Genomic DNA, 18,023 nt, shown 5'->3' with positions numbered 1-18,023 from the left:
GGGAAAAGGTGTCGATATTGCAGCCGAGTTGGTCACCTTTTTGCATTTTGTCCCCACAGATCGGAACAACCCGAGGTCCGGCCGAGGCGTCCCGAGCAGCCAGCAGGCCAGATCGTACCCCCAGAAGGAGAGGAACCCCAAGGAGAAGGCCAGGATGAGATGGATACCTCTAGCAGACCCCCCCAAACAGGTGACCCAAAAGAGCAGAGACGAAACAAGCGTCGATCCAGTGATCAGCGGACGAAAAAGCCCCCCCAGGAGACTGGGGAGACGGGTAGTTCGGATGAAGCTGATCCTACTGGTCCGCAAGAGATGCTGGGTCAGCCTGTACCTGAGGCAGAGGACCCGGGCGGAGCGGCAGCGACACACAAGCGACGTAGGGCGTACTCGGAGGTGGCAGCGGGGGTGCCGATGGAAGTACCTGCATTGGCGAAGGCAGGGAAACCACTGGACGTGCCCCCGAAAGTGACAACCAAAGGTCCACCCCCTTCTAGCCAGTTGGGGGATACACGGACAGCTGCCTCCGAGGTGACGGAGGTCCCAGAGACGTCAGGGAGCGCAATTCCTGCCCCTATCGAAGGGGAGGTCGCTGCCAAAAAAGCTCCAGCAGATGAAATGTTGCCCGTGGAGTCCATATGGGATCCATTTATGATTAGTGCCTCAGGTATGGCGGGGGGTCAGCTAAGTGATGGCAGTTCCTCTCCTACCTTCTCCATATTTTCCGTGGACTCCAAAATTGAAGGCTATGAGAGTGCAAGTGGGGTCTCTGGCGACGCGGAGGACTGCTGAGGCCACCTCGGGTAAGATTATAAAGACTGTCTCTCTCCCTTTTCCTCATGGCTGAGTTATGTGGTCTTTCCTTAAATGTAAGAAGCGTGCATTCTAAGACAAGAAGAGCTGCCCTGTTTGATTACCTCTCTATTCTTACCGCGTCAGTTTTTTTCCTACAGGAATGCTGCATCCCACATCGCATGGACTATAAAAAATATGAAAGAGATTGGAGACTCGGACCTTCGGTGTGGTCCGGGTCTAACGAATCTAAAGCCGCAGGTGTCGCCATTTTATTTAAAGGGAACGTTTTAATTGACAGTTTTTATGAAATTTTACCAGGCAGAATTTTAATGGTCAAAGCTTTTATAGACGGTATTAAATGGCAGTTTTTAAATTTTTATGGTTCTCCTGAGAGAAATGAAAGAGCTAGAATGCTAGAGATTTTACCCCTTTTTATTAATGATTCAGAACCACTTGTTTTAGCGGGTGATTTTAATTGTATTTTAAAGGGGGAACGCCGGTTCTCTAATTCAGTAAGCAGGAACTACGACAAGACCTCGTCAATTTTAAAAGATATTGTTACTGATTTTAAACTCACCGATGTTTTTAAAAAATGTAACAGGGATTTATGTGAAGAGGCCGGCGTTACCTGGAGCAACGTGACCTGCAGCTCCAGGATTGATTTTATCTTCTGCTCTTACCAAATACTGCCTTTTAAATGTGATATTAACCCAAACGTCTTTTCTGACCATAAGTTATTGTATTTTAAAGTGAAATGTGATAACGAAAGAAGAACTCCGAAAAAAGCCTGGAAATTAAACGTATCCCTTTTAGAAGATCCGCAAATTTTAGCTGATTTTATTACCTTTTACAAAGGCTGCAGACGGGTAAGACATCCCAATATGCCCATCGTCACCTGGTGGGAAAAAATGAAAGTTAAAATAAGAGATTTTTTTATTAAGATTGGGATGAGAAAAGCAAATGAGAAATGCAAATTTTATGCAAATTTAAATACCCGTCTGCAGACCCAATATAAATTCAGAGAACAGGGTATGCTGGTGGACAAGGAGATCATTGAGATTAAAAAAGAGATCTCCCAGTGCCTGGAGCAGAGGGGAAAGGAAATAATATTTCGCTGTAAGGTAAAACATCTTGAGGAGAACGAGACCTGCTCCAGGTATTTTTTTAAGAAAATCAATGATAAGCATACCCTGTTGGATAATATTGAAGGTGAAACAAATACCCAAAATATTTTAAAAAAGGTACATGGGTTTTATGCGGATCTTTTTAATGTTAAAAACATTGACAATGCTTTTATGAATGACTCATTGAAGGAGGTTGATGCTGTTTTAGATCCTGTCTCCCAAAACTTTTTATTACAGGAGATTTCAGAACAAGAAATTTTAGAAACTACCAAGAGTTTTAAAACAGGTAAAGTTCCTGGTCCTGATGGTATACCCATAGAGTTTTATGTTCTATTTTACGGTGTTTTAAAGGAGGATCTCCACTCTCTTTTTACACAAGTTTTTAGAACAAAAGCCCTCCCGGGGTCCTGGAAGAAAGGTGAGGTGTCCCTGCTGTACAAAAAGGGGGACAAAACCGACATTAAAAACTGGAGACCAATTACACTGCTAAATTGCGACTACAAGATAATGGCTAAAATTTGTGCAAATAGATTAAAAGCAGTCGTAAACAAAATAATTCACTCCAACCAGGTCTGTGGGATACCCGGGAGGAGCATATGGGATAACCTGAACCTTTTAAAAGATGTTATTAATGACACAAAGGAGAGGAAAGGCAAAATGGCAGTTTTAACAATCGACTTTGAGAAAGCCTTTGACAGAGTGTCACACTTTTATCTTTTTAAGGTTTTAGAGAAAATGGGTATACCGGAAGGTTTTATACAGTCTCTGAAGGCCTTTTATGACAACTGCACTAGCAAGATTTTAGTCAAAGGTTTTAAAACACAGGATGTCCTTTTAAATTCCGGAGTGAAGCAGGGGTGTCCCTTGTCCCCACTACTTTTTATTTGTGCAATTGAGCCTCTACTGTGCACCCTGAGGAAAAGCAAACAGATACGTGGAGTCCCCCTGCCGGGCGGGGGGGGACTAGAGGCAAAAGTAGTGGGGTACATGGATGATGTCGCGGTACTGTGTAGGGACACCCTATCACTACAAACAACTTTAAGACAGATCTATAAGTTTTGTTGCTCCTCCGGTTTTAAAGTCAATTTTAATAAAAGTAACATTTTAAACATTGGCAATATGATTTTACAGGACATTCCAGTCCCTGTGTCAGAGACTGTGCAGATTTTAGGGGTCTCCTTCAATGAGTTAAACAATGGTTTTAACAGTTGGGACTTGGTGGCACAAAAAGTTAATAAAAAGATTTGTATGTGGAATTTGAGAAAGCTGACCATGGAGGGAAAAGTTTTAATTACCAAAATGGTGATTTTACCGATTTTATTATATTTGAGTATGGTTTTCCCTCCCCCTGATATTTTATTAAAAAAAATAAATAAAGCTTGTTTTACATTTTTATGGAACTCCAAAATGGAAAAACTCAGGAGAGAGAAGGTGATGATGCCAAAACTAATGGGTGGTAAGGATTTCCCTGACATAAAGACCTTTCTTTTAATCAAATTTTTTACTGCATGTCTTAACGCTGCTTTTAAGGATCACTACTGGTCATATTTTATCCGTTTTAACACCGGGTATTTTATGAGGAGGAACGGATGGTTCTCCACGGTTTTAAGCTCCCCGTATGCTTTTAACCTCCCTGACCAGTACAAGATTTTAGAGAAAATTGTGAACCTTTTTAACTTGAAAGGCAAGAGAATTGAAGACGTGCAAAATAGTAAAAGTGTTTTAAAAAAGATAAAAGAAAATGTTTTAGTAGCCCCCATTAGTAATTTTAGTGAACAAAAGTGCAAACAAATATGGAGAATGGTAAATATTAATTATCTTTTTAATCCTCAGAAAGATCTGGCCTGGAGTTGTGCCCACGAGTGTCTTCCATGCCGGGCATTCCAGCATCGAAGGGGACTGACCAACTCGGCTGCGTGTCCAAGGGGAGGTTGCAGAGATGATGAGACAGTCTACCACCTTTTCTGGCAGTGCTACTACGCACAATTGGTGTGGTCAAGAATCCTCCCCTTGGCACAGAAGATTACAGGACTACAGAGATTTACTAGCGATGGCGTTTTTTATGGATGTCTGGAATGCCCAACACAGACCCGAAAAATGATGGCATGGAAGATCACTAACTGCGTCAAAGCAGCTCTGTGGGCGGCCAGAAACATTCTTTTATTCAAACATGACGTTTTAACTGTGGATGATGTTTTAGCCATTTGTTTAAGTGAGATGCACAAGTATTTTCTTTTAGATAAAAAACTCTCTCCTGTTTTATGTAGAAAATGGTTTTTTAGTGAATGGAGTTCCATAATTTGATGCCACCAAGTGCCCTTTTATAAGTTATGTGATTTTATCTGATAACTTGTATTTATTATTATACCATTGTTGTAAACCCTGTGTATTTATTGATTTATTGTAAAAATGTAAAAAATTTGTAAATCCTTTTTATGTCAAAAAATTTTAAATAAACGGTTACCTCCTTTGTTGGGGTAGTCAACTCAAAAAATCTGTTCTTATCAGTTTAATATCTGATACGTCCCCTATCTGGGGACCATATATTAAATGGATTTTTAGAACAGGGAGATGGAAATAGAGCTTGCTCTGTCCACTCCACGCATTGACCTGGTATTGCAGTATTTCCAGGACCGGTGCACCCTTCCCTTATGTGTTGACTAAAATCAGATTCCAAAAGTGCTATTTGTGTTTGCTATTGTTTTTGTCTTTCTGATGGGATCTCCCCTTTTAATCCCATTATTTCAACACCTGTTGGACAATGCATTTGTACAGTCATGTGTGATAATGAGCTCATTTATTAAATGCAATTAATTAATACATTGCCACCTCTTGTTGTGTGTGTGTGTGTGTGTCTTCTGTGTTTCTGTGTTTCCGGCATTTCACATTGGAACAGCTCATTCACCTTCCTTGTCTTCTCTCCGCCCTCCCTCCCTCCTAGGTAAGTTAAAGAGCTGCACCTGAGCCAGCCACTGATTGATGCAGCACCACAGTCAAATAGTGGAGTGGAGTGGAGTAGGGGAACAGCAAACAGCCATTAAAGCAGCCAGCCGCCTACCCGCCACAATGGACCTACCTGTGTACACTAGATGGATGTGATGGAATGTACTGTCGTCCCTACATTTCAAGAAGAAGTAAGAATTGCAGTTGCAACAAACCCTTGCTTGCCTACAAAGAGAGCAGCAATTTGGATTTGTTACTATGTTACCTAGAAGAATAACAAACTGTGCAAGGATGGAGGTTGTAGGAGCAAGGAGAAGTTGTCTGTAAAGTTGGTGGATGCTTATTTTCCATTTTGCAGTCCCTTGTCTCCCTCTTGTGGCCTCCTGGAGGCAAATAAATGTGCAAAAAAAAGACAGCCTGGCGGCCGGCTGTTGCAGTGTTGCCCTCTCAGGCAACACTGAGTGACTGACTGAGCCTCACCGTCTTATATAAAGTTCAGACGGAACTTTGCACGTGTCATAGTGGAGCCCTCAGGATTCCAGAGCCAGCTTTCTGACATCATAATGGGGCCTGCCTCAGAGATAGATAAAAGCCTGGGCCCAGGCAGTGTTGGTCAGTGCTGCTCAGCAGGCAGCACTGGACTGGACTGGATTACAGCTGATACAAGGTGTGAAGGAACAAGGGGTGGCTGTGGGCATGCACTTGCTGCCGCTGCCAGTGTTTATCTGCATGGCAGGAGGGCATTTGGGCGTTGCCAGGAAGGCGTTTTTATGTAGATTCCTCCTCTTTCAGCACTGCATTGTGGTGCAAGCAAAAGAAGCAAATCCTGTGTAGCTTCCTCTCCGGCCTTTATTCACCTCCCGCTTAGTAGCTGTAAATGTGTGTGAGCCTGCAGGGCCCCATGGAATTGCCTAGGAGTAGGCTGAATCGCTGCAAGGGGTGAACAGCAGTATGGGACAGGCTCGGTCAACGGCCGGCCCATTCGGGTTATCGCTTCTCGGCCTTTTGGCTAAGACCAAGTGTATTTATACAGGAGGTTTTTTAGTCAGAAGGTGCTCAGGTACCCTCTCTCTCGGCCTCGGGGGATCGTCCAGGTTCGCCTGGACTTCACCCCCGTGCTGCTATTTGGGAGAGAGGCTTAGTCCTGAGCAACGAGTTGCGATCCCCCCCCAGCCCTTTGGTACGTCTCAGGACCCCATAGGGCGCAGCTTTTTGCTGTGCGGTTCGGCCTGGCCACGGAAATGGCAGGCGAGCCTGATGCGGTGCCGGTGTATGCCCGGCTAAGGAACTCTGCCCGATTTATCGTGGCAGAGGGTGGAGGCGGTCCACGTGGCGTAAAGTTCTTGGTCCACAAGATCTTGGAAGAACTACTGGCGGTCCACAAGAATGAGATTTTGGCTATCCAGGACTACCCGAAACGAGGAATTTTCGACGTCACCTTTATGGGAGAAGGAATCCTCCGTGATGCCATGGACCGAGCTGAGAGGAGAAAAGGTGAACTCGTGGTAGCGGGAGTCCAGGTAGTAGAACATGCCTTCGAAATTACGAAACTCGTGGTGATTAAAATGTACTCCCCATATGTGAAGGATATGGAAGTGGCAGCATTCTTAGCTGCCTACTTCAAGAATGTCAAACTGTTGGGGAGAGTTATGAACGAGTGTGGAGTGTGGACCGTCAAGTGGAAGTTCTTAGTAACATTGATAAAGGACCCCTCCACCCAAGAAACGAGATTACCACCGGCTCGTTTTAAAATTGGAAATGTGAATGGCGACCTCTATTTTTCAGGGATGCCAAACTTCTGCAGGGCCTGCGGTACCTATGGACATACCAGTTTTAACTGCGATGTCACCTGTAGAAACTGTGGAAGCAAAGAGCACAATATGAGAGAGTGCACACAAGAGAAAAAATGTAATTTTTGCCAAAAAACTGGTCATCTGTACTATTCTTGTCCCCATAGGTACCGAGGCGAAGAAAATGAGCAACCCGAGGCGCCCCCACGTGCTCCACCAGCAGACCAGTCCCACCCCCTGGGAGAGGAGCATGCCGGGGCAGCGAAGGAGCAGCGAGGCACCTGGGCTTCAGTGGTGCGAAGTAATGGAGCCAAAGCGGGTGCCTCGCGGCCAGCAACCTCTGAGGAAAGGATGGAGCCCAATGCCAAAGAAAAAAGGCAATCTAAGAGGAAGGCGGAAAAGGAGCAGGCCACCGATGATACTGGGGCATCCCAGAGGGCTGGTTGTCCAGTGGGTGCCGGGCCTGCTCCTGTACCTGGGTCTCAGGAGTCTGACTCCGAGCAGGAGAACTGGGTAGCGGTGGGTCCCCGAAAAAAGGGAAAACAGGAGCGTGCTGGTAGGAGGGAATCAGGGGAGGAGCAGATGGACACAACCGTGAAAAAAAGTGAGGCTCCTCCTAGGACCACCTCCTCGCCTGACCTGGTGAGGAGGGTGGGCACTGTTCCCTCCCAGATACCGGACACCCCGCCATGTGCGCAACCTCCCCCTCTAAGACGGCGTCATCAGAGCCTGGGGGGAGAGGCGGGGCCCTTGGGGGACCCACCCGAAATGGACCTACGTGGTCACCCAGTTGAGACCCAGGTGACGCTAGGCGAGATTGGGCTCCCCTTGTATGAGATAAGAGTTGCTGGCACGGCCCTCAGTGAAGGTAGTTCCTCTCCCTTTTCGTCCCTCTTTGCAGGCGATTCGGACGAGGGTGGGGATATGAGCGCAAACGAGAGTTCTGGTAATGCTGGTGGAGGAAATGTCTGATTTTAAGTTCCACGAATATTTATTATTTTAAAATCAAGACGTTATTTTAATCTCCACAATGTCAGAAGTAAAGGGAATCTCCCTCAACGTGAGGGGCGCCAAGTCCAAAGTTAGAAGGGTTGCTCTCTTCAGCTTTTTAGCTGGCCTGGCAGCCTCTGTTTTTTTCCTGCAGGAATGCGGCATTCCCCATACGATGAAGTACCATAAATACCAAGAGGATTGGAAGTATGGTCCATCAGTCTGGTCTGGATCTAACGAGTCCAGATCAGCAGGGGTCGCCATTCTTTTTAAGGGAAATGTTTTAATCGATTTTATCCAAGAGATTCTTCCAGGACGTATTTTATTGGTTAAGGCTTTTATTGACGGTGTGAAATGGCAGTTTTTAAATTTTTACGGCTCACCAGATAAAAATGAAAGAGCAGAAATGTTAGCGATTTTACCTCTTTTTATTAACACGACTGAGCCTTTTATCCTCGCAGGTGATTTTAATTGTATCCTGAGGGGGGAACGCCGGCTTACCAGCGCTACAAGCAGAAACTATGACAAGACCTCTGGACTGCTCAAAGATATGGTGGGTGATTTTAAATTAAAAGACGTTTATAAAGAGTGTAACAGGAGCAGTCCAGAGGAAGCCGGCGTTACCTGGAGCAACGCCACCTGTAGCTCCAGGATAGATTTTATATTTTGTAATGAGAATCTACTGCCTTTTAAATGTGAAGTTTTAACCAATATTTTTTCCGATCACAAGCTTTTATCATTTTATGTAAAGCGTGATTTTAATAACATTATTAGTAAAAAGTCCTGGAAGTTAAATGTTTCCCTTTTAGATGATCCACAGGTTTTTACAGATTTTATTGAATTTTACAAAGAGAGTAGGCGGGTGAGAGACACACGGGCTCCCATCACCGCATGGTGGGAGAAAATGAAAAGGAAAATAAAAGAATTTTTTATTAAAAAAAGCGTGGCGAAAGCTAGAGAGAAGCAAGCTTTTTTTAAAATTCTCAACACCCGCCTACAGACCCTGTACAAGATGAGAGAACACGAGATAGAGGTACAAGACGACATCGCCAACTTAAAAAAAGAGATAGCTCAGTGCCTGGAGCAGAAAGGTAAAGAAATTATATTTCGTTCTAAAGTACAGCACGTGGAAGAGAACGAGACCTGCTCCAGGTACTTTTTTAAGAAAATGAACAATAAAAAAGCTATTCTTAAAAATATTGATGGGGTGTCGGATGTACAGGGTCTTTTAAGTAAAGTTCATGAGTTTTATACTGACCTTTTTAATGTGAAAACTGTGGATCGTGATTTTATGCGTGACTCGCTGAAGGAGATTACCACTGTTTTAGACCCTGTCTCCCAGAATTTTTTATTGCAGGAACTGTCGGAGCAGGAGATTTTAGAGACAGTGAAGAGTTTTAAAGCAGGTAAAGTTCCTGGCCCGGACGGTATACCCAGCGAGTTTTATGTCAAATTTTATGATATTTTAAAAGATGATCTCCTAAACCTTTTTACCGAAGTCTTTCATTCCAAGATGCTGCCTAAGTCCTGGCGGAAGGGTGAGGTCTCCTTGCTATACAAAAAAGGTGACATCGCAGTTTTAGAGAATTGGAGACCAATAACCCTTCTGAATAGTGACTACAAAATAATGGCAAAACTATGTGCAAACCGTTTAAAAGCCATAGTACCCCACATCATACACTCTAACCAGGTGTGTGGGGTGCCAGGCCGCAGCATCTGGGATAATATTAATTTAATAAAAGATGCGATTGAAGACACAAAATCTAGAAACGGAAAATTAGCCATTTTATCCATAGATTTTCAAAAAGCTTTCGACCGAGTATCGCACTTTTATCTTTTTAAGGTTTTAGAGCGGATGGGTATACCTGAAGGTTTTTTACTATCTATTAAAGCCTTTTATAAAGATTGCACAAGCAAAATTTTAGTAAATGGTTTTAAGACACAGGACGTTCTTTTAAACTCTGGGGTGAAGCAGGGGTGTCCCTTGTCCCCACTGCTTTTCATATGTGCACTAGAGCCTCTGCTATGCGCAATACGCCGTGATAAACAAATACGTGGAGTCCCCCTGCCAGGGGGAGGCGGCGTAGAGGCTAAAGCAGTGGGGTACATGGATGATGTGGCGATACTTTGTTAGGGACACCCTGTCGCTTCAGAAAGCCCTAAAACAAATTGAGTTTTATTGCTGTGCTTCCGGTTTTAGAATAAATTTCAGCAAAAGTAATATTTTAAGAATAGGAAGCATGGTTTTTAGAGACGTACCCGTTCCTGTGTCAGATACTATTAAAGTTTTAGGTATCTCCTTCAGTGAGCACGACAATGGTTTTATAAGTTGGGACATGGTGGCGCAGAAGGTAAACAATAAAATTTGTATGTGGAATATGAGGAAACTCACCATGGAGGGAAAAATTTTAATCATAAAAATGGTCATTTTACCCCTTCTTTTATATACAAGCATGGTGTTCCCTCCCCCAACAGTTTTATTACAAAAAATAACAAAAGCATGTTTTACCTTCTTTTGGAGTTCCAGGATGGAGAAATTGAAACGAGAAACGGTAATAAAGTCCAAACTAAAGGGTGGCAAAGATTTTCCTGATTTTAATAGGTTTCTTTTAATTAAGTTCTTTAGTTTCTGTTTTAATTCCCTTTTTAAAGAGCACTATTGGTCTTACTTTTTACGTTTTAATACTGGGTTTTTTATGCGGAGGTTTGGTTGGTTTAACATAATTTTATCCTCACCATACGCTTTTAAATTACCAGCAAACTACGTAATTTTAGAAAAAATAGTGGCTCTCTTCAATTTAAAAGGGAAGACCGTGAATGAACTTAAGAATAGCAAAAAACTAATAAAAGACCTGAGAGAGAGCGAGACGGTCAGCAATGTGGAGAATTTTAATACACAACGATGTGCTTTTATTTTCAAAATGATTAATGTGTTTTATCTTTTTAATACACAGATGGACCTGGCCTGGAGCTGCGTTCATCAATGTCTTCCATGCCGGGCATTCCAGTACAGAAGAGGATTCGCGAGGTCTGCCGTCTGCCCGAGGGAAGGCTGCCAGGCCGAGGAGACGATAAGACATATTTTTTGGACATGTGACTTTGCAAAAGAATTTTGGAAAAAAATATTCCCTCTTTTGGTGAAGATGGCAGACCTAAAGGACTTAAACTATGAGGATATTTTATATGGACTTTTTGGATGCCCAACCGCGAATCAGAAAATAATTGCATGGAAGACGATGAATTGCGCCAAAGAAGCTCTGTGGAAGGCCAGGAACATCCTTCTTTTTAAGCACGACGTTTTATCGATTGATGATGTTTTAGGTCTTTGTTTTAGTGAAATGTATATTTATTTTTTATTAGACAAAAAAAGGAATGCCACCCTTCTAAATAAATGGTTTGTGACTGACTGGAACTCCAAATAAATAAAGATTTGCCCCATGTCCCCCTACATACATTTTATGAAAATTTGATTTTACTATTGTTACAATGTAAAAATTCTTTGTATATATTTATGTAACTAAAATGTGTTTTATTGTAAAATTGAAATTTTTATAAATAAATCATTGACACCCCCGCGAGGGGGTAGCCAACTGAAAAAAAAATCTGTTCTTATCAGTTTAATATCTGATACGTCCCCTATCTGGGGACCATATATTAAATGGATTTTTAGAACAGGGAGATGGAAATAGAGCTTGCTCTGTCCACTCCACGCATTGACCTGGTATTGCAGTATTTCCAGGACCGGTGCACCCTTCCCTTATGTGTTGACTAAAATCAGATTCCAAAAGTGCTATTTGTGTTTGCTATTGTTTTTGTCTTTCTGATGGGATCTCCCCTTTTAATCCCATTATTTCAACACCTGTTGGACAATGCATTTGTACAGTCATGTGTGATAATGAGCTCATTTATTAAATGCAATTAATTAATACATTGCCACCTCTTGTTGTGTGTGTGTGTGTGTGTCTTCTGTGTTTCTGTGTTTCCGGCATTTCACATTGGAACAGCTCATTCACCTTCCTTGTCTTCTCTCCGCCCTCCCTCCCTCCTAGGTAAGTTAAAGAGCTGCACCTGAGCCAGCCACTGATTGATGCAGCACCACAGTCAAATAGTGGAGTGGAGTGGAGTAGGGGAACAGCAAACAGCCATTAAAGCAGCCAGCCGCCTACCCGCCACAATGGACCTACCTGTGTACACTAGATGGATGTGATGGAATGTACTGTCGTCCCTACATTTCAAGAAGAAGTAAGAATTGCAGTTGCAACAAACCCTTGCTTGCCTACAAAGAGAGCAGCAATTTGGATTTGTTACTATGTTACCTAGAAGAATAACAAACTGTGCAAGGATGGAGGTTGTAGGAGCAAGGAGAAGTTGTCTGTAAAGTTGGTGGATGCTTATTTTCCATTTTGCAGTCCCTTGTCTCCCTCTTGTGGCCTCCTGGAGGCAAATAAATGTGCAAAAAAAAGACAGCCTGGCGGCCGGCTGTTGCAGTGTTGCCCTCTCAGGCAACACTGAGTGACTGACTGAGCCTCACCGTCTTATATAAAGTTCAGACGGAACTTTGCACGTGTCATAGTGGAGCCCTCAGGATTCCAGAGCCAGCTTTCTGACATCATAATGGGGCCTGCCTCAGAGATAGATAAAAGCCTGGGCCCAGGCAGTGTTGGTCAGTGCTGCTCAGCAGGCAGCACTGGACTGGACTGGATTACAGCTGATACAAGGTGTGAAGGAACAAGGGGTGGCTGTGGGCATGCACTTGCTGCCGCTGCCAGTGTTTATCTGCATGGCAGGAGGGCATTTGGGCGTTGCCAGGAAGGCGTTTTTATGTAGATTCCTCCTCTTTCAGCACTGCATTGTGGTGCAAGCAAAAGAAGCAAATCCTGTGTAGCTTCCTCTCCGGCCTTTATTCACCTCCCGCTTAGTAGCTGTAAATGTGTGTGAGCCTGCAGGGCCCCATGGAATTGCCTAGGAGTAGGCTGAATCGCTGCAAGGGGTGAACAGCAGTATGGGACAGGCTCGGTCAACGGCCGGCCCATTCGGGTTATCGCTTCTCGGCCTTTTGGCTAAGACCAAGTGTATTTATACAGGAGGTTTTTGGTCAGAAGGTGCTCAGGTACCCTCTCTCTCGGCCTCGGGGGATCGTCCAGGTTCGCCTGGACTTCACCCCCGTGCTGCTATTTGGGAGAGAGGCTTAGTCCTGAGCAACGAGTTGCGATCCCCCCCAGCCCCTTGGTCTCCGTAAGACAAGGGGCGCAGCGAAAGCTGTGCGGTTCGACCTGGCCACGCAAATGGCAGGCGAACCCGATGCGGTGCCGGTGTACGCCCGGCTTAAGAATTCTGCACGATTTATCGTGGCAGAGGGTGGAGGCGGTCCCCGTGGTATTAAATTTTTAGTCCACGCCATTTTGGAAGATCTGCTGGCGGTCCACAAGAACGAGCTCTTGGCTATCCAGGACTACCCGAAGCGAGGAATCTACGATGTCACCTTCATGGGAGAAGGAATACTCCGTGATGCTATGGACCGAGCTGAGAGGAAACAAGGTGAACTCGTAGCAGCGGGAGTCAAGGTAGTAGAGCATGAATTTGAAATAACCAAACTCGTGGTGATTAAAATGTATTCCCCATATGTGAGAGATATGGAAGTGGCAGCATTTCTAGCTGCCTACTTCAAAAATGTCAAACTCCTGGGGAAAGTGATGAACGAGTGTGGAGTGTGGACCGCCAAATGGAAGTTTTTAGTTACGCTGATTAAGGACCCCTCCACCCAAGAAACGAGACTACCACCGGCTCGTTTTAAAATTGGAAATGTGAATGGCGACCTCTACTTCTCAGGGATGCCAAACTTCTGCAGGGCTTGTGGTACCTATGGACATACCAGTTTTAACTGCGATGTCACCTGCAGAAACTGTGGAAGCAAAGAGCACAATATAAGGGAGTGCACAGAAGAAAAAAAATGCAACTTTTGTCAAAAAACTGGTCACTTGTATTTTTCTTGTCCTCATAGGTACCGAAGCGGAGAAGAAGAGCAACCCGGGGCGCCCCCACGTGCTCCACCAGCGGACCAGCCCCGCCCTCAGGGAGAGGAACAAGCCAATGCTGCAAAGGAGCAGCGGGGTACCTGGGCTTCAAGGGTACGGTCTGTTGGAGCCAAAGCAGGTACCTCACAGCCAACAGCCTCAGAGGAGAGAAGGGAGTCCAGTGCGAAGGAAAAACGCCAAGCCAAACGTAAGGCTGAGAAGGGGCAGGCCAGTGAGATAACTGAGGCATCCCAGAGTGCTGGTTGCTCAGTGGATGCCGGGCCTGCTCCCAATCCTGGGTCTCTAGATACGGAGTCTGAAGAGGAAGGTTGGCTGAAAGTGGGTCCCCGTAAAAAGGGTAAACAGGAGCGTGCCGGTAGGGGGGTGACAGGGGAGGAGCAAATGGATACGTCCGTAAAGCAAAGTGAGGCTCCTCCTAGGACCGCCCCCTCGTCGTTACTGGTGAGGAGGGTGGGCACTGTTCCCCCCGAGCCAACCGACACCCCGCCATGTGCGCAACCTCCCCCTCTAGAACGGCCTGCACGGCCTGCACGGCCTCAGGGGGGAGCGGCGGGGCCCTTGGGGGACCCACCCGATACAGACCTATATGGTCAGCCGTTAGAGACCCAGGTAAGGCTGTGTGAATCTGGACTCCCTGTATACGAGATGAGGGCTGTTGGCTCGACGCTCACGGAAGGTAGTTCCTCTCCTGAATCATCCCCTTTCTCGCTAGAGTCAGACGAGGGCGGGGAGATGAGTTCAAGCGAGATTTCTGGTATTGCTGGTGGAGGCCAAGTCTGATTTTAAGTAACACGATTATTTATTTTTTAAAATCAAGACTAACACAATTAAAACTCCACGATGTCTGAAATAAAGGGGATCTCCCTCAACGTGAGGGGCGCCAAGTCCAAAGTCAGAAGGGTTGCTCTCTTCAGTTTTTTATCTGGCCTGGCAGCCTCTGTTTTTTTCCTGCAGGAGTGCGGCATTCCCCATGCAATGAAGTACCATAAATACAAAGAGGATTGGAAGTATGGTCCATCAGTCTGGTCTGGATCTAACGAGTCCAGATCAGCAGGGGTCGCCATTCTTTTTAAGGGAAACGTTTTTATTGATTTTATTCAAGAGATTCTTCCAGGACGTATTTTATTGGTTAAAGCTTTTATTGACGGCGTAAAATGGCAGTTTTTAAATTTTTACGGCTCACCTGACAAAAAGGAGAGAGCAGAGATGCTAGAAATGTTACCTCTTTTTATTAATACAACTGAGCCTTTTATCCTCGCAGGTGATTTTAACTGTATCCTGAGGGGGGAACGCCGGCTTACCAGTACTACAAGTAGGAATTACGATAAGACCTCTGGACTGCTCAAAGATATTGTAAATGATTTTAAATTAACAGATTTGTACAAAGAATGTAATAGGAGCAGCCCAGAGGAAGCCGGCGTTACCTGGAGCAACGCCACCTGTAGCTCCAGGATAGATTTTATTTTTTGTAATGAGAATGTACTGCCTTTTAATTGTGAAGTTTTAACTAATGTTTTCTCAGATCACAAGCTTTTATCATTTTATGTAAAGCGTGATTTTAATAAACCGGTGTGTAAGAAGTCCTGGAAGTTAAATGTTTCCCTTTTAGATGATCCACAGGTTTTTACTGATTTTATTGAATTTTACCAAAAATGCAGGCGGGGGAGAGACATGCGTACTCCCATCAGTGCATGGTGGGAGAAAATGAAAAAAAGAATAAAGGAATTTTTTATTAAAAAGAGCGTGGCGAAAGCCAGAGAAAAACATGCTTTTTTTAAAATTCTCAGCACCCGTCTGCAGACCCTGTACAAGATGAGAGATAATGAAATTGACGTTAAAACTGACATCACTAATTTAAAAAAAGAAATAGCTCAGTGCCTGGAGCAGAAAGGCAAAGAAATCATTTTTCGTTCCAAAATTCAGCATGTGGAGGAGAATGAGACCTGCTCCAGGTACTTTTTTAAAAAAATTAACAATAAAAAGGCTATTATTAAAAATATTGAAGGTGTGTCAGATGTACAGGGTATTTTAAGTAAAGTTCATGAGTTTTATGCTGACCTTTTTAGTGTTAAAACTGTGGATCATAATTTTATGCGTGACTCACTGAAGGAGATTACTACTGTTTTAGACCCTGTCTCCCAGAATTTTTTATTACAGGAGCTGACGGAGCAGGAGGTTTTAGAAACGGTAAAGAGTTTTAAAGCCGGAAAAGTTCCCGGACCGGACGGTATACCCAGTGAGTTTTATGTCAAATTTTATGACATTTTAAAAGAGGATCTTTTTAGCCTTTTTTATGAAGTTTTTAATTCCAAGATGCTGCCTAAGTCCTGGCGGAAGGGTGAGGTCTCCCTGCTACATAAGAAAGGTGACATCGCAGTTTTGAAGAACTGGAGACCAATAACCCTTCTGAATAGCGACTATAAAATAATGGCAAAAGTGTGCGCAAATAGATTAAAAGCCATAATACCCCACATTGTACACTCTAACCAGGTGTGTGGGGTGCCAGGCCGCAGCATCTGGGATAATCTTAACCTGGTAAAAGATGTGATTGAGGACACGAGGTCTAGAAGAGGTAAATTAGCCATTTTATCTATAGACTTCGAGAAGGCGTTCGACCGTGTCTCTCATTTTTATCTTTTTAAGGTTTTAGAGCGTATGGGTATACCTGAAGGATTTTTATTATCACTTAAAGCCTTTTATAAAGATTGCACAAGCAAAATTTTAGTGAATGGTTTTAAGACACAGGACGTGATTTTAGACTCAGGGGTGAAGCAGGGGTGTCCCTTGTCCCCACTGCTTTTTATTTGCGCATTAGAGCCTCTACTGTGTACAATTCGCCGCGATAAGTTAATACGTGGAGTCCCCCTGCCCGGGGGTGGCGGCATAGAGGCTAAAGCAGTGGGGTACATGGACGATGTAGCGGTTTTTTGCAGGGACACCCTGTCGCTTCAGAGAACCCTCAGACAAATTGAGTTTTATTGCTGTGCTTCCGGTTTTAAGGTGAATTTCGACAAAAGTAATATTTTAAATATAGGAAGCATGGCTTTTAGAGACATACCCGTCCCTGTGTCAGATAATATTACGATTTTAGGTGTCTCCTTCAGTGAGTGCGATAATGGTTTTATCAGTTGGGACATGGTGGCGCAGAAGGTAAATCAAAAAATATGTATGTGGAACATGAGAAAACTTACCATGGAGGGAAAAGTTTTAATTATTAAAATGGTCATTTTACCCCTGCTTTTATATCTCAGTATGGTTTTCCCTCCCCCCACGGTTTTATTGCAAAAAATTACTAAAGCATGTTTTACCTTCTTTTGGAGTTCCAGAATGGAGAAACTTAAAAGAGAGATTGTGATGAAATCCAAACCGAAGGGTGGCAAAGATTTTCCGAATTTTAACAGGTTTCTTTTAATCAAGTTCTTCAGTTTCTGTTTTAATTCCCTTTTTAAAGAGCATTATTGGTCCTATTTTTTACGTTTTAATACAGGGTTTTTAATGCGAAGGTTTGGGTGGTTCAACATTGTTTTATCCTCACCTTACGCTTTTAAACTCTCAATAAACTATGTGATTTTAGAAAAGATAGTGACCTTATTCAACCTGAAGGGAAAAAATGTAAATGAGCTGAAAAATAGTAAAAAATTAATTAAAGACCTAAGAGAAAGTGAGACGGTCAGCAGGATTGAGAATTTTAATGAGGAACGAAGTGCTTTTATCTTCAAAATTATTAATGTGTTTTATCTTTTTAATACACAGATGGACCTGGCCTGGAGCTGCATTCATCAATGTCTTCCATGCCGGGCATTCCAATACAGAAGGAGGCTCGCGAGGTCTGCCGTCTGCCCGAGGGAAGGCTGCCAGGCCGAGGAAACGATTCGACACATTTTTTGGACGTGTGATTTTGCGAAGGAATTTTGGAAAAAAATATTCCCTCTTTTGGTAAAGATGGCAGACCTGAAAGACTTGAATTATGAAGATATTTTATATGGACTATTTGGATGCCCAACCGCGAGCCAAAAGATAATAGCGTGGAAGACGATGAATTGCGCCAAAGAAGCTCTATGGAAGGCCAGGAACATCCTGATTTTTAAGCACGATGTTTTATCTACTGATGATGTTTTAGGTCTTTGTTTTAGCGAAATGTACATTTATTATTTATTAGACAAAAAAAGAAATGCCACCCTTCTTAATAAATGGTTTGTGAAAGAATGGAACTCCAACATATAAAGATTTGCCACCATGTCCCTTTTATGTAATGTAATGCAATGAAATATTGATTTTATTGTTATTCATTTGTACAAAAGTTGGTTTTATTGTAAACTGTATTTTTTATCATGAAATAAATCATTGAC

At 43.6% G+C, this 18,023-nt stretch overlaps 2 non-coding genes across 2 annotated transcripts; both read left to right on the top strand.

Moving 5' to 3' along the window:
- The first annotated feature begins 4,376 nt into the window (after positions 1 to 4,376).
- LOC142690557 (U2 spliceosomal RNA) lies at positions 4,377 to 4,563 on the top strand. The gene has a single exon (XR_012859312.1). It is a non-coding gene; the product is annotated as a U2 spliceosomal RNA (small nuclear RNA).
- Positions 4,564 to 11,196: 6,633 nt separating this feature from the next.
- On the top strand, positions 11,197 to 11,394 carry LOC142690627 (U2 spliceosomal RNA). Its single transcript, XR_012859356.1, has one exon. It is a non-coding gene; the product is annotated as a U2 spliceosomal RNA (small nuclear RNA).
- Positions 11,395 to 18,023: the final 6,629 nt, after the last annotated feature.

The sequence above is a fragment of the Rhinoderma darwinii genome, assembly GCF_050947455.1.
Source record: "Rhinoderma darwinii isolate aRhiDar2 chromosome 5 unlocalized genomic scaffold, aRhiDar2.hap1 SUPER_5_unloc_34, whole genome shotgun sequence".
Lineage (NCBI taxonomy): Eukaryota > Metazoa > Chordata > Amphibia > Anura > Rhinodermatidae > Rhinoderma > Rhinoderma darwinii.
This window is presented reverse-complemented; position numbering and strand designations above follow the sequence as displayed.